The 12,612-nt window shown below is 44.7% G+C and overlaps 1 non-coding gene across 1 annotated transcript; it reads right to left on the bottom strand.

The window, feature by feature from the left end:
• Positions 1-12,310: 12,310 nt before the first annotated feature.
• Positions 12,311-12,383, bottom strand: TRNAT-CGU (transfer RNA threonine (anticodon CGU)). Its single transcript has one exon. It is a non-coding gene; the product is annotated as a tRNA-Thr (tRNA).
• Between the last annotated feature and the right edge of the window lie 229 nt (positions 12,384-12,612).

The following is a 12,612-nucleotide window of genomic DNA, read 5'->3' as shown; positions in this document are numbered from 1 at the left end:
TATGCGAAGTTTTCTTTAAACACATTTTAAAACATCTCTTGCCTCCCAGCCGGGGCGAGAAAACTTCATATGCATGCTGAAATACTGCACCGCTTTTTGTTGCAAGATAATGCGCGTTTGCACGCAAACTATTGAGCTCTTCGAGTCACGGGCGCAGTCAGGATTTTATTTCGGGTTATCGAGGGTGTCTTACTCGCTGTATGTACGTTCGTGCGTGTATTTGTATATGCGCGTGTATATATACAGATACAAACTAAGAATTTCGGGGAGTTGGCACCCTACCCATCCTACGGCAATGGCTCGAACGTATCCTGCGATATATAGCGTCATCTTTCTCAGCGTTTGCGATCAATTGCCGCATGTAGCTCGCGACCAGCAGACAAAAAGCAAATTGAGCACTGCGCGGCTTTGCCTCTTGCGGGCGCAAGGAGTGGCTTCACTGCAACGCTGGAACATGAAGCTGACCTACGCGCAACTCTGCTCCCTGCGGCAGCATATACAGGGACACTAACGTCGCAGAGTGCTTTCAAGACACACGAGCGCTGGCAACGCGTCCCTACGGCGTCCGCCAAAGGCGTGGGCTACGGCTTCCGCGATTCGCGTGGCCAACGCCCTAGCAGACGCCGCGGTTGTGTCCACTCCGTACGGAGCGGCGGGCGAAGAAGACATCGAGGCATCATAGCAGCCGCCGGAGAAGTACGCCCCTCCTCCCTCGCTTCACCCCCGTGCCTCACCCGCCACGGGAGAGGGCACGCATCCGGGCCGCGTTCCTGGCTCATGCACGCGGAATTGAACCGCGTTCGCTGGCACACCCTCTCATGCTTTCACTCATACGGAACCTCACGGCGACGGCGACGTCAACGGCAGAAATCCGTCTGAAGTGTCCATATAATTGCTATCGCAATAAAACTCGCAAGTGTACTGTCGCAAGGAGTATGCTCCCGGAGCCACATCACTGATCACAATATCAAAAAAGGCTGTGCGCGCCACCTCGACATTAGAAACGTTCCTTTTCTGCGTCACTTATACTTTCTCAGAGTTCATTTGCAATGTATTTGTTTGTATGGCTTTTACAGAAGCATGTTTAATAAAAATTTTATTCGCTCAGCTACATAATCTCCAGGACTGACTCATAACTGTTCATTTGTTTCAACCAGATAGGATCAATTATTGAAAAGTTAATTACCGTAGCTTCATTTATTAGGCAAAGAACTGGTCAACTTACTCTGTATCTAGAAGTTACCGATTTGAACACTGGAATAATAATAGTGGCACTACCAAGATATATATGGGCTTGATATATTTATTTCGTGCAGTTTGAAACAGTCGGCATGTTGATGCTGCTGTAGGCTCTTAAAGAGCAAGTGTGAAAGCTTGGGCACGTTATCTTGGCGCAAATAAAGTTTATGAGCTTAAACGCATGTGCCCTACAGTGCACGTCTGCATTTGCAATCGATTCTCCTGCGTTATGCAATAACCACCTCAGTGCTATGCTATATACACAAGGTCTGCGAGAAAATTGTACGCGTTCCCGATTAGATTTGTGAGCCTTGGTGGCATCAGGCTTGGTTTCGATCCTGGTGTTACCAGGAATAAGAACAGCGGCCTGTGGAACAAGCTTCGATAATATTTCAGTACTATTGTGCGTTAGAACGAAAAGTACTAAAATATTGGGACGAGTGCTTTGCGGCATATATTTTAGCGGTTTATTGCTAAGACTTAATGAAGAAAATACCGCGAGTTTAGGACAATAAATTCTGACATACGTATACAGACAAGTAAAATATGAGCTTCGAGATAGTGTCCATGGGGGAAGCCGTCCTGATACCGCACGGCTACATTGGCATATAAAATATTGGTTTATTATTATTTACCAGGAATCGGAACAGTGTTCAGCTTTTGAATTTCTGGTATGTCCGGGCCGCAGTGCAGTCATCGGGGCCCCTTCTACCATGTTTCAGCTAATATTTAATGCGACTGCACCACTATTTCTTTCTTTCTTTCTTTTTTCTTTTCTCCTTTTTTTTTTTTTTTTTGCAGCGAAGCTATTCATGGCTACCCGCCGGAAAAATCGTGGCGGCGAACAAAAAACCTTGCGGCAAAGCCAACTTTCTCGCGAACACTCTATAGCTGTCACTCTAATGTAGGTGTCTTGGAAAAAAATATACTGAAATTCGTCGCTAAGACAACTCTATCATTATGCCGAGTTTCATTTACTTGTCATAATTAGTTAGTTCACAGTAAAGTTCTGAACGTTACAGCATTCCCGTCTGCTGTCAATACAACAGCATTATACGGAGGGAGTATGGTTACAGAAAACGGCTCTAACTCTTGTTTTATCTTAGCTATCCCGAAACATATTATTTGACAATGAGCAGCTAAGAGGACTGTAACATTACGCAGAGTGACATTTACTTCTCCTAAATACTTATTTCACAGTCAAGCTGTAAATATTGTCGAATTCCCGTCTGCTGTCAATACATGGGCTTCTACAGGAGGGAAGTGGACCGCCCCATGTTTGATCGCTAGAATTAAACTCTAGTCCTCCCAAGTTTCATTCAACTAATTAAGTTGGAAGTACGCTCCATCGCAAATTTTAAACAAAAGTGCTTTGTTTCACGCATTCCTTTGGGTGGGGTCACTTCAACGCATATCGTTGCTCGCGTCGAGGCTCGGTTTAACGGCCACCTACGTCCAAATGGCGTACCGTCGCAGCTGCGTCGACAACACCTGCGTCTTTAGAGCATCGTCGTAAAATCCCTTCGACGGTATGTGCGTGTATATATGATGTAGTCCATGATGTAGTGCGCGCCTGATATTTCTTTGTACTTCGCGTAAATGACAAATACATATATAATAATAGGCATAGTAACATCTGAACAAAACTCTATACCAACATAATTTGTAAAGCCATAGCAGCTTCGCTGGTGAACCTCCTTCACAAAGCGCAATGGATCCTCAATTTTTTCAATCTCTTCATGGTGACCTTTCTTAAATTACTTTCAGAAAGTCATTGTATAGCACTACACGCGCATGCATGTATTCAAGATTTCAAGAATGGTGTCGCAGATTTTATTGCGAAAGAGTAGCGGTGTTCGAATCATGATTTTTGAGACCAATACGAATACCAATCGAATATCGAATAGCTTTAGAATGGTTTTCGAAGAAAGAATAGCCGTTATTATAATTAATATAAAATGATGTTAACATTCCAGTATTCATAAATTAAGCAAGTTTCCGCATTAGAGACCACGTTTTGAAGCGTTGTTTATTAGAAGCACAAATGGAGCATTAGGGGTAAACCAATAGTTTTTTCGCAATCACGCGGCTCTTCAGAGAGTGCGAATAATCACTGTACAGCCTGTAAAGTATGGCTGCATAAACAACGTCGCCTGCTTCACTACACAAACTTCCCCCTAATTCCTCTGCCGTCAGGCATGCGTCTGTGGCTGAATGGTTACAGCACCAGTTTTTGTGCTGGAGGTACCATGATCCAATTCGGCTTGCAGACATTTTTTTGTCATATATATGACGCGATCAGGAGGTTGCGGATGTAGAAAAACATGGTCGCCCAAGCACTGGCTTTGTTCTTCGTCTTCCTTCAGTTCCAGCTACGGTCCATCTGTACACCGTTCCATATTCCCCCTCCCCCTGAGACAGCGCGTGCTGCAAACGACATAAGAGGGAGCAACGAGACTGAACAATGAACAGCATAATAATGTGCGTTTAGTCCAGTGTTCCAAGGTGGTTCTGTAACTCTTGACAACTTCATAGAAAATTGTATCTTTCCGGTGACGTCTAGCATATATGCTCTGGTGGGCGAGCCTGACTGTTGCACTCCGGACGACGTCTACATGCGCCGCAGGCCGTTAACACTGATCGTTGTAGTACACGTTCAGCTCTTGACAGAGCTGAGTACAGCTCAAGCACCTTGAGGAAGAAGGAGCGGTGGTTGCTCTTGAAGTTGGTATGGACGAAAGGGTGCACGTTGCCAGTTTTCTTCGGGATGTTGTTCTCACGTGAGATGTACCGTTGGCGCGTGAGCCGTCTGGTTTCTGGTGGTTGGAGATATGCGTTTCCTGAAATGACTGCTCTTTGTTCGGGGTTCCTGAGGGCAGAAAATGGCAACCCGCCGCGGTTGCTCAGTGGCTTTGGTGTTAGGCTGCTGAGCACAAGGTCGAGGGATCAAGTCCCGGCCAAGGCGGCCGCATTTCGATGGGGGCGAAATGCGAAAACACCCGTGTACTTAGATTTAGGTGCACGTTAAAGAACCCCAGGTGGTCGAAATTTCAGGAGTCCTCCACTAAGGCGTGCCTCATAATCAGAAAGTGGTTTTGGCAAAAGCATTGTGCCCGGCTTATAGAAGGCTGTTTTGATGCTGCTGCGAAGCCATAATGAATGAAGGCTACTGTCATATGATAGGGTGGGACGCTTTGTGCCTGTGACACTTATGCAGATGCAAGGGCTCTTTCGGGTGTTTTATGCGGAAGAAAGTGCGTGTCTTGCGAAGTGATTTGGTTTCCTAATGCACGTACTTCATCCGTTGCTGCTGAAAGTGCCCTGCCTTGCGTGAAAAAAAAAGCTCGTTGGTGGTGGCTTCCTTCTGAGCTATTCTGCAAGTCCGCTTGGGTTAATGCGAATAAATAACAGTTCAGCTTGAGATGCGGCGTTGTTTTACAGCTGTGACGCGAAACCCAGTGGTGGGCCACGCGTACATACAGAATAACGGTATGAACGCATCAGATGGTTCAGGGACATGATTCTTGCGGCATGTCAAAAGCGTAGATGGTGAAGATGGTTCTGCGGTCGTCATCATTATGTCAGGCGTGTGGTTGTGTGTCATCTTCTCGGGAGTATTGCTACATGCATGGGAAGCTCACCGATGAACTTCTCATAAGACGCCTTGTTCACCACTGATGATGATCGTTACGTGGAGTGTGCGCGTTATTGCGGCGACCCACTTGAAATGTGTCCAGCGGGGCAATAACGTAGGGATCTGCAACATATACTTGAAATCTACTGATCATCTCTCCTTTGATTTTCTCCCACGATTCATTGTTTTAAAAGATGTGCGTGAGGTAGAAGCAAAATGCCTAACCGGAGACGTATTCATTGAAGTTGCTGATAATATTCCGTTCCGATCATAATGCAGCGGATGCTTGGAACTCGAAGAGGCGGAACTACTCTTCCACTGGCCCATCGTCCGCTTACCTGGTGTGTTTGGATATGCCCAAGGCTACCGATGATGCGACCATAATGCTAGTCGCTGTAGGTGGTGGATCTCTGCGCTTGGGGTTCGTGGCGTGGTATAATTTGCATGATGATGTGAAGCCGATGAGGTGGCTGCCAAGTATTTATCCTGTCGACTTGTGTGACGCGAGCAGAAGGCTGCAGACGAAGACAAACTTGGTCGCACGAAGACTGCCTTTATTCTTCGTCTTCCTCTCCTTTCAGACACAGTCCAGTCTTTACGAAGTTACATATATAGATGGAGAGACAGAGAGGGAGAAAGGTCCAGAGGATTTACAGTTTGCTCTCCACTCCTTGTGAACTACAGTTGGTCAACCATTCACTCTCACTTTAGGTATATTTTGTTTGGGGCAACAAATCGTTAGTCAATTTATCATTTAGCTTGAGACCTAATGAACGCCCGCACTGCAATCAGCGCCCTCAGGATGCTAACATAAATAAATACGCTTGGCGCCACTTCGACAAGCGAAGTAACCTGCCGGGAAAATCTAACGATTCTATTCCAATGCTATTCCTTTCCGCACTTCCTCAAAGGTACGAGCGACGCTAGGAATAGAATCGAAAGAGAGATCGAATAAAATTTTATTCTGAGCAAGCGCAACTCTTGCTCCCTAAGGGAGCCTGCAGAGACCAGCTTTAAACGCGACGTGAGATACGTGCCGCGTACCGTGGATAAGCGCAACTCTGCATTGCAGTTGTCTATTATTGTACCGGGTGGTACGCCACGTAGCACTTGCACAGGTAGAGGTACAAGATAGATGGAAAAGTTTTGAGGTATGAAAAGAAGATTAAGGAGATGTATACAAAAATGCTGCAATAAAAAACATGTAAAGCCTGCCCGATTAAATTAAGCATTCTAGTGCCTACTTGTGCCCGCTCCTTTTCGCAGCGGATGTCAATAAATGAGCATCATCAGCAGCAGCATCGCATCGTGCCAGTTATGACGTGATGTGAGATGCGTGCCGCGTAGCGTCGATACGTACAAATTTTGCTTTGCAGTTGCATTGTATTCCACCAGGTGTCCCGACATGTAGCAATTGCATTTTATCGTGCCACGTGTCAAGGGATCTGACGTGTGCGCCGCGTTGTCTCGATACCTGTGTTTACTCTTTGGTAGACGTTATGGCCCCTTCTCGCAAGGTACGAACAGGTGCTGAAGAGGCGAATCGTAGTGCTACAGGTGCGGCTGTAACCAAGCAACATCGAGCTCAGCAGAGCACTGTGCTGAGAGTTGCACAAGTCGCAGCTCGCCGTCGACGCTGGGCGGACGGTTGAGTTCATTCTCGTGAAAACAACGCAGAAAGACTTCGCCGCGGAGACCCTCTAGCGCGTGCTGCCAAAAATCGAGGTCCTATGGAGCCGCTCCTTCAGCTTACGCTGTGACTTAGATGCGTGTGCCGCGCAGGCCTGTGACTTTCTGCGAATACCTCTCTAGGGGGAGAACAGGTCCAAATTGGGTTTAAAACGTTTCTTGAAATGGTGATTTTCATTGAGCTGATTGTTTACGTTCCTGACGTAGTGGTGCGAAATCCAACTCTTCCTTTACTTGAAAGGTGTTGTACCTGTAAACGTAAATTAAACACGCTGCAGGCAGCAACTCTGCCGATTAACAATCCGCGCGACTGGCAGCCACTGACTAGAAGAACGCGATTCTGTATAAAAACCCCATTGTTTTCACATAAACACGTATGATGATATGTGAGTAGATTCCCTGGTAATTTTTTTATTCGGGCTATAACCACGATTTCATCCGCCTAATCACTAGAGTCTTCTTCTAGCTGTATTGTCCTAGGCGAAGCTAAATTGCTCTTAGATAGATTTGTTCTGACTCGATGCCTCGAGCACGTAACAGCAACATAATCAAGAAGGGTGATGGTAGGGTTAAAGCGAAGAAACAGGAATCGAAAGAAAACGACCGCAGTACCGGCGATGACGTCCTCAGACACAAGAGGACATCTGAAGCCATCCTACACAAGTTGACCGGAGCGTCGCTTTCGTGTAGACGATAGGGCACGCCTTTATGAGTCCGTCAACCGAGGCCGCCTTTGCAACCTGTGCCCTTGTCGCATCTTGCTGGCTTTTCTGCCAGTCCCGTCTACAGTTACCGCTTTGGTGAGTGTCTTGTTCCAGCCGACTGCAAAGACCAAACAAAGGAAACGACATACTTCTGTGATTGGGACGCTGCACTTAATAGATGAACTGTAATAACTCCGGCGTTCGGCACCATTCTCCGGTTTTTTGGGTTTTCCTTTGACGTGAACATTACACTAACGCAAGATGAAGCGGCCCCATGACGCATCCCAATTATCTCAGGATGCAGCGAGTTGTGGTACGAACAAGAGGCTAAAAACTACATCATGCTATGCGTGTAAATTGAATGTGTAGATGTTTAGTCGCAGTCAAACGATCTGGTCCTGCTACTTAGGCGAGGTCGCTTTAAGTTGAAAATACCCGTATCCGTATTAATCTGCCATATGCAGTTGTGACCTACACACCAAGTGATGGTACTTTTAAATATTCATTTCTCTCCAAAACAATAATAGATTGGAACTTTCACCCGCAATTATTTGTTGACACTACATCAATAGAGAATTATGTGCGTAAATTGGAAACTTGTGTTAAATAAGAATTATGCTTCCTTGTATACCTGTCATTTCAATGGTAATTGTCTATGTGTTGTTGTTATTGTTGCCTTGCATGACGTACATTTTTAAACTGCTCCTCAGAACTTCTTGTTTTGTTTGTTTCCACTCTGTAATAGCCCAAAGGGCTTACAGTTTCAATTTCAGTTTCAGTTTATTATTCTTTAAATACAATGAATGGATAAACGACAATATACAGACAAGGGTCCCAAAGTCAAAGACTTAAACGGGACCCTCGATTGTAGTATTGTAAATAAAATGAAATAAATAAATCTGCCTACTCACGTAGAACGTGCTTGGAAGGTGATGAGCGCATTGTCCACGAGCCATACTCTTATTAGGCTTAAAACTTTGTAAGTCCAGGCATAGTATTTTCATGCCACGTTTCGTACCATATTTCTGTTGCCAGGATGTTGCGGAGTATCAAAACTACATTGGGCGTTACGGCCTCCTTTGTTGTACATGGAAAGGGCTGATGTACGATTGCGAGCGAAATGTTTTGGCGTCATGAACGACCATTCCTCCGTGTATAGCTTCAACATGGAGCCTAAAATGATTTTGAACACTGCACGTGGAGTTGGTTCCCCAATGCAGTCCACGTCTCAATTCAGGGATGCAGGGCCGCACCACAATAAACGTTTAAGTCTTCTATGTAGCCGTGGCCTCAAAACGCTTACTCGTGTATGCTTCATCTCCCCACAAAACTATTTACTACCATAGTGTAGTAACAAACTTGATGCTCGTGTGGTTGACCTGCCTGCCTTTCCTTCCTTACTTTCTCTCTCACAGCTGTACCGATGTCTATGTGACACCCGGAATGCGCAATAGGACGGCCATGTCCATACTTCGCAGACATGAAGGCTAACACACAATTTGTTTCTTGTTGGTCATGTGTGACAGAATTTCCTGCAAGGTTAAGCATGAGCGCACTTCTCCTGACGCCTCACGTCGGTTCTGAAGAAAAAATAAATTTCGCATCTGGAGCCAAATTTCAGAGTACTAAATTCGATTGCTATTGCGGTATCGTGCGCAGTAAGACGCATAACATATCACAGCACCGCCAGCAGAGGGCAATCCTTCGTCGTTTGCCAAATCAGAGTGCCCTAGTTAATTTTATTTTATTTCGCATGTGTTCGTACTCTTTTTTATTCACTTCTGTTCCTTCTTTTTCATTAAACATGCACTGTTGTTGCAGCTTGAACGCATATCCGCCAAACAGCGGACTACGACCTAGCGACACGTGTACACATCGGTTACCCCATAGTAGGCGTATGATTAGAATAACTTGGCTTTGTTTCAAACCACGGTAACAGGCATTTCACTGCTATGAGGAATGTTTTTGGAGAACTCCAAAATACTGAATCTACGTGCCAATTATTCTTTCTATCTTCTGACAGGCATGGCTTGTAATTTTCACAGCAATGAGCTGCATGTTGTCACAATGCCGCCATCCAAAATGAGTGGTTGTTCTCCCACGATAAACCATTGACTGCATCCCTAAACAGGCTTGCATTATTCCTTATCTCTGGAAACCACAGAACTTCTCAACCTTACAAATAGAAATAGCCTGTTGACATTTAGCAACAATTGTATTCCTTTCAGTGAAAATACAGGTGTTGCAAGTCAAAAGAGATGCAACACCTATATTTCCACGTGCCGCGCAAGGCTCCGTTTCAGGTTCATTACTATTTATTATTTATAGTAATATTCTTTTAACTAATATTTCTTGGCAAGTTTTTCTTTTTTCTAAACGGTTGTGTCTTTTACAGAAAAATTACCATAGCGACATCCTTTATCTCTAGACTTATCCTAATAACCTCTTTAACTGGTGTCAGGGATGAAAGATGGAATAAATACGTACAAGTACAAATTATTGCGTGTCTTTCATCACGAACCGGACAGCCCACACTACTTAACTAGTATCACGGTTCTTTATCACAATGTCTTCATATAAATATCTATGTGTACACAATAACTAAGGTTTGCCATGTAAGATATATGTACACTCACTCATCGCAAAAGCTTGCCGCAGTCTTGGTAAAATACTAAGAAATCTTTAACTTTCTCGTGTGTCGTCAAGGAAACTAGTTTACAGCACATTATCCGGCCACATTTTCAATATTCTTAGCCGCCGCGGTTGCTTAGTGGCTATGGTGTGGGGCTGCTAAGCACGAGGTTACGGGATCGAATCCTGGCCATGGTGGCCACATTTCGATGGAGGCCTCTACTCTCTTCTCAGCATCATTCACTTATATTGCGTCGCCTTGGCCTGGAGCATAAAGTACTCACAGGAAAACTTAAACCTATTTACGTTCATTACGTTAGAAAAACCTGCAATGAATAGAAACAGCTCCCACATACTGTTGCGAGTATCGCCGATCAATATCACATAAACACGTTATAAATTACCTCGTTTCATGTTAATACATTAAGGAGAGAATTTTGTGTGTAAATGCATTAGGCCTTTTTACCTAGCACTGATTAGCATTTGTTGACCCGTTACACTTGCACAATATACAGCGATCCTGTGTAACATTCGAAAATGCTTTACGCGCGTTTTCCCGGTGTCGTTAGAGAACTATAAAATTGACTGAGTTTACGTTTACCCGCCGTGGTTGCTCAGTGCCTATGGTGCTGGGCTGCTGAGCCCGAAGTTGCGGGATCGAATCACGGCCACGGCGGCCGCATTTCGATGGAGGCGAAATGCGAAATCACCCGTGTACTTAGATTACGGCCTGCCTCATAATTAGAAAGTGGTTTTGGCACGTAAAACCGATAATTTAATTAATTTATTTGAGTATACGTTTGGAAGGAACAGGGAGCTAGTAAGGAATAATGTGAGGGCACATTTTGACGTATGTGCGTTATTTATAGCTTAAACAATAATTGCTAAACTCTCACTTTCGGCCTGTTTGGAAGCATTATATAAAACTCAGAAAGTTTCTTCGTTGCTCGGGGAGAATCAAAAGGGGCAACAATTTTGTATTTAGAGAGAATACAGGACATGATATGGGTAGATATAATGAAAGTTTGGCGATTGCACATTAATTATAAGCTTTGCCAATTCTTAAGCAAACTGTTCACCGGCCAGACTTCACATTACTTCCCCAGGCGGTGCAGTCCCGTGCCAAGAACCAGTATCTGAAGCTCAGAAGCTGACTTCTACAGACCTCAGTGACCAACTGCATTGTCGATGTGCCCCGCCGTTTGAAGCGGCCCCCTCGGTGTTTTCTCGTCTGTTTCCTTCTTTTTATCATTTAATTCCCTTCCTCACTGTGTAGGCTAGCAAACCGGACACGCACCTGATTGAGCTCCGTGCTTTTCCTTTTCCTCTTCTCTCTCTCTGTTTCTCTTTCGAAGCAAGCGATAAATGGTAATTGTTTGTCCAGTTCAGACGAGTTATACGAATCACGCAATTGATTAACCTGTTATCGTGGGAGAACTAAACGTGGCATAGATTCAATTTGCAGGGAGATTACAGACATGTTGTTGGTGATGTACGCCCAAAGACTAAACTCTCTCCATTGTAACACCGTTTGCGAAATACTGCTTATACAAGCGTTGCGGACCTTTACAAGTGTACTTTGCGAACCGCATACGAAATTTTCTCACGTTTTGAAAGAAACGAACTGGCCATGCAGTTGATATTTGAGGAAACAGGAGCAATTTTATGGGTGATATGCGGGGAAAGTTTCGAGCTTTACGGGAAGTTGGGTAGGTAAGTGCTCGAATGTGTTATACGGTCATTGTCTGCAACGATTCTCAGGGTGCTTAGTAAACTACGGTCACGCTAATTTCACACTCCTGGAAATGTGAACGGAGGAGAGAGGGAAAACAGGTGTTTATAGGTATTGTGCGGCAAACGTTTAAATAGTCAAGCCTAATTAGAAACTTTGTCAATCGTTACTGAATACCCCTGTTCTCCCTATTTTTATGCGTTACACAAAACTCCTAGTAGATTTTCTCGGTGAACTAAGCGATTAACTTTGTTTACATTTAGCGTAAATGGAAAACACGACGGTGTGCATATAAGAACCGTATCCCTGTCGATCCGTGAATCCCGAACATTACAAGCAGCTTGTTGTGTCTAAAAATGCTGACACCACAGACATAGTAGACGTGGCTGTAAACCTGATGGCGATGGTCTTTCGCAGATGCATTTAGCAGCTGAACGCATTTCGTTTGTATTTTTTGCTGTTCTTAAAGCGAGCTAGAGTACTGTCACGAATTGTCTTATATTTGAACATTGGCAGTGCGTAGCTAGCGCGGCGGGCGAACGAGACGGCTTGCCTGCAATAGATGTAAGAACTCAACAAACAAATACACCAAGGAGAACTTAGGGGAAATTACCTGTACTTACTAATTGAATTAAAGAAACGATAAACTAATGGAAATGAAAGTGGATGAAAAAAACCACTGGCCGCAGGTGGGATACGAACCCACGTCTTCGCATTACGCGAGCGATGCTCTTACCAATTGAGCTACCGCGGCGCTGTTTTCGCGTCGACTTTCTGGGCTATATTTGTTTTTTACTACTATTAGAACTAACCTGGGAGTGTTAGCCAGCAGCATCACTCACAAACTAGATATGTCATTCGAACATCGTGATCGCATCCACGCATGGGTTAGTCGGCGCCTTCTTTTGTTAAAACTGGGCACGATCAGCTCAAGCGTGCAGAGAGCTTTGCAAAAATTAGCAGCAAGAAGTTTCCTAAGGCCG

This window comes from Dermacentor andersoni, chromosome 1 (assembly GCF_023375885.2).
Source record: "Dermacentor andersoni chromosome 1, qqDerAnde1_hic_scaffold, whole genome shotgun sequence".
NCBI lineage: Eukaryota > Metazoa > Arthropoda > Arachnida > Ixodida > Ixodidae > Dermacentor > Dermacentor andersoni.
Note: the sequence above shows the minus strand (reverse complement) of the source record. Positions and strands in the feature narration are given on the sequence as shown.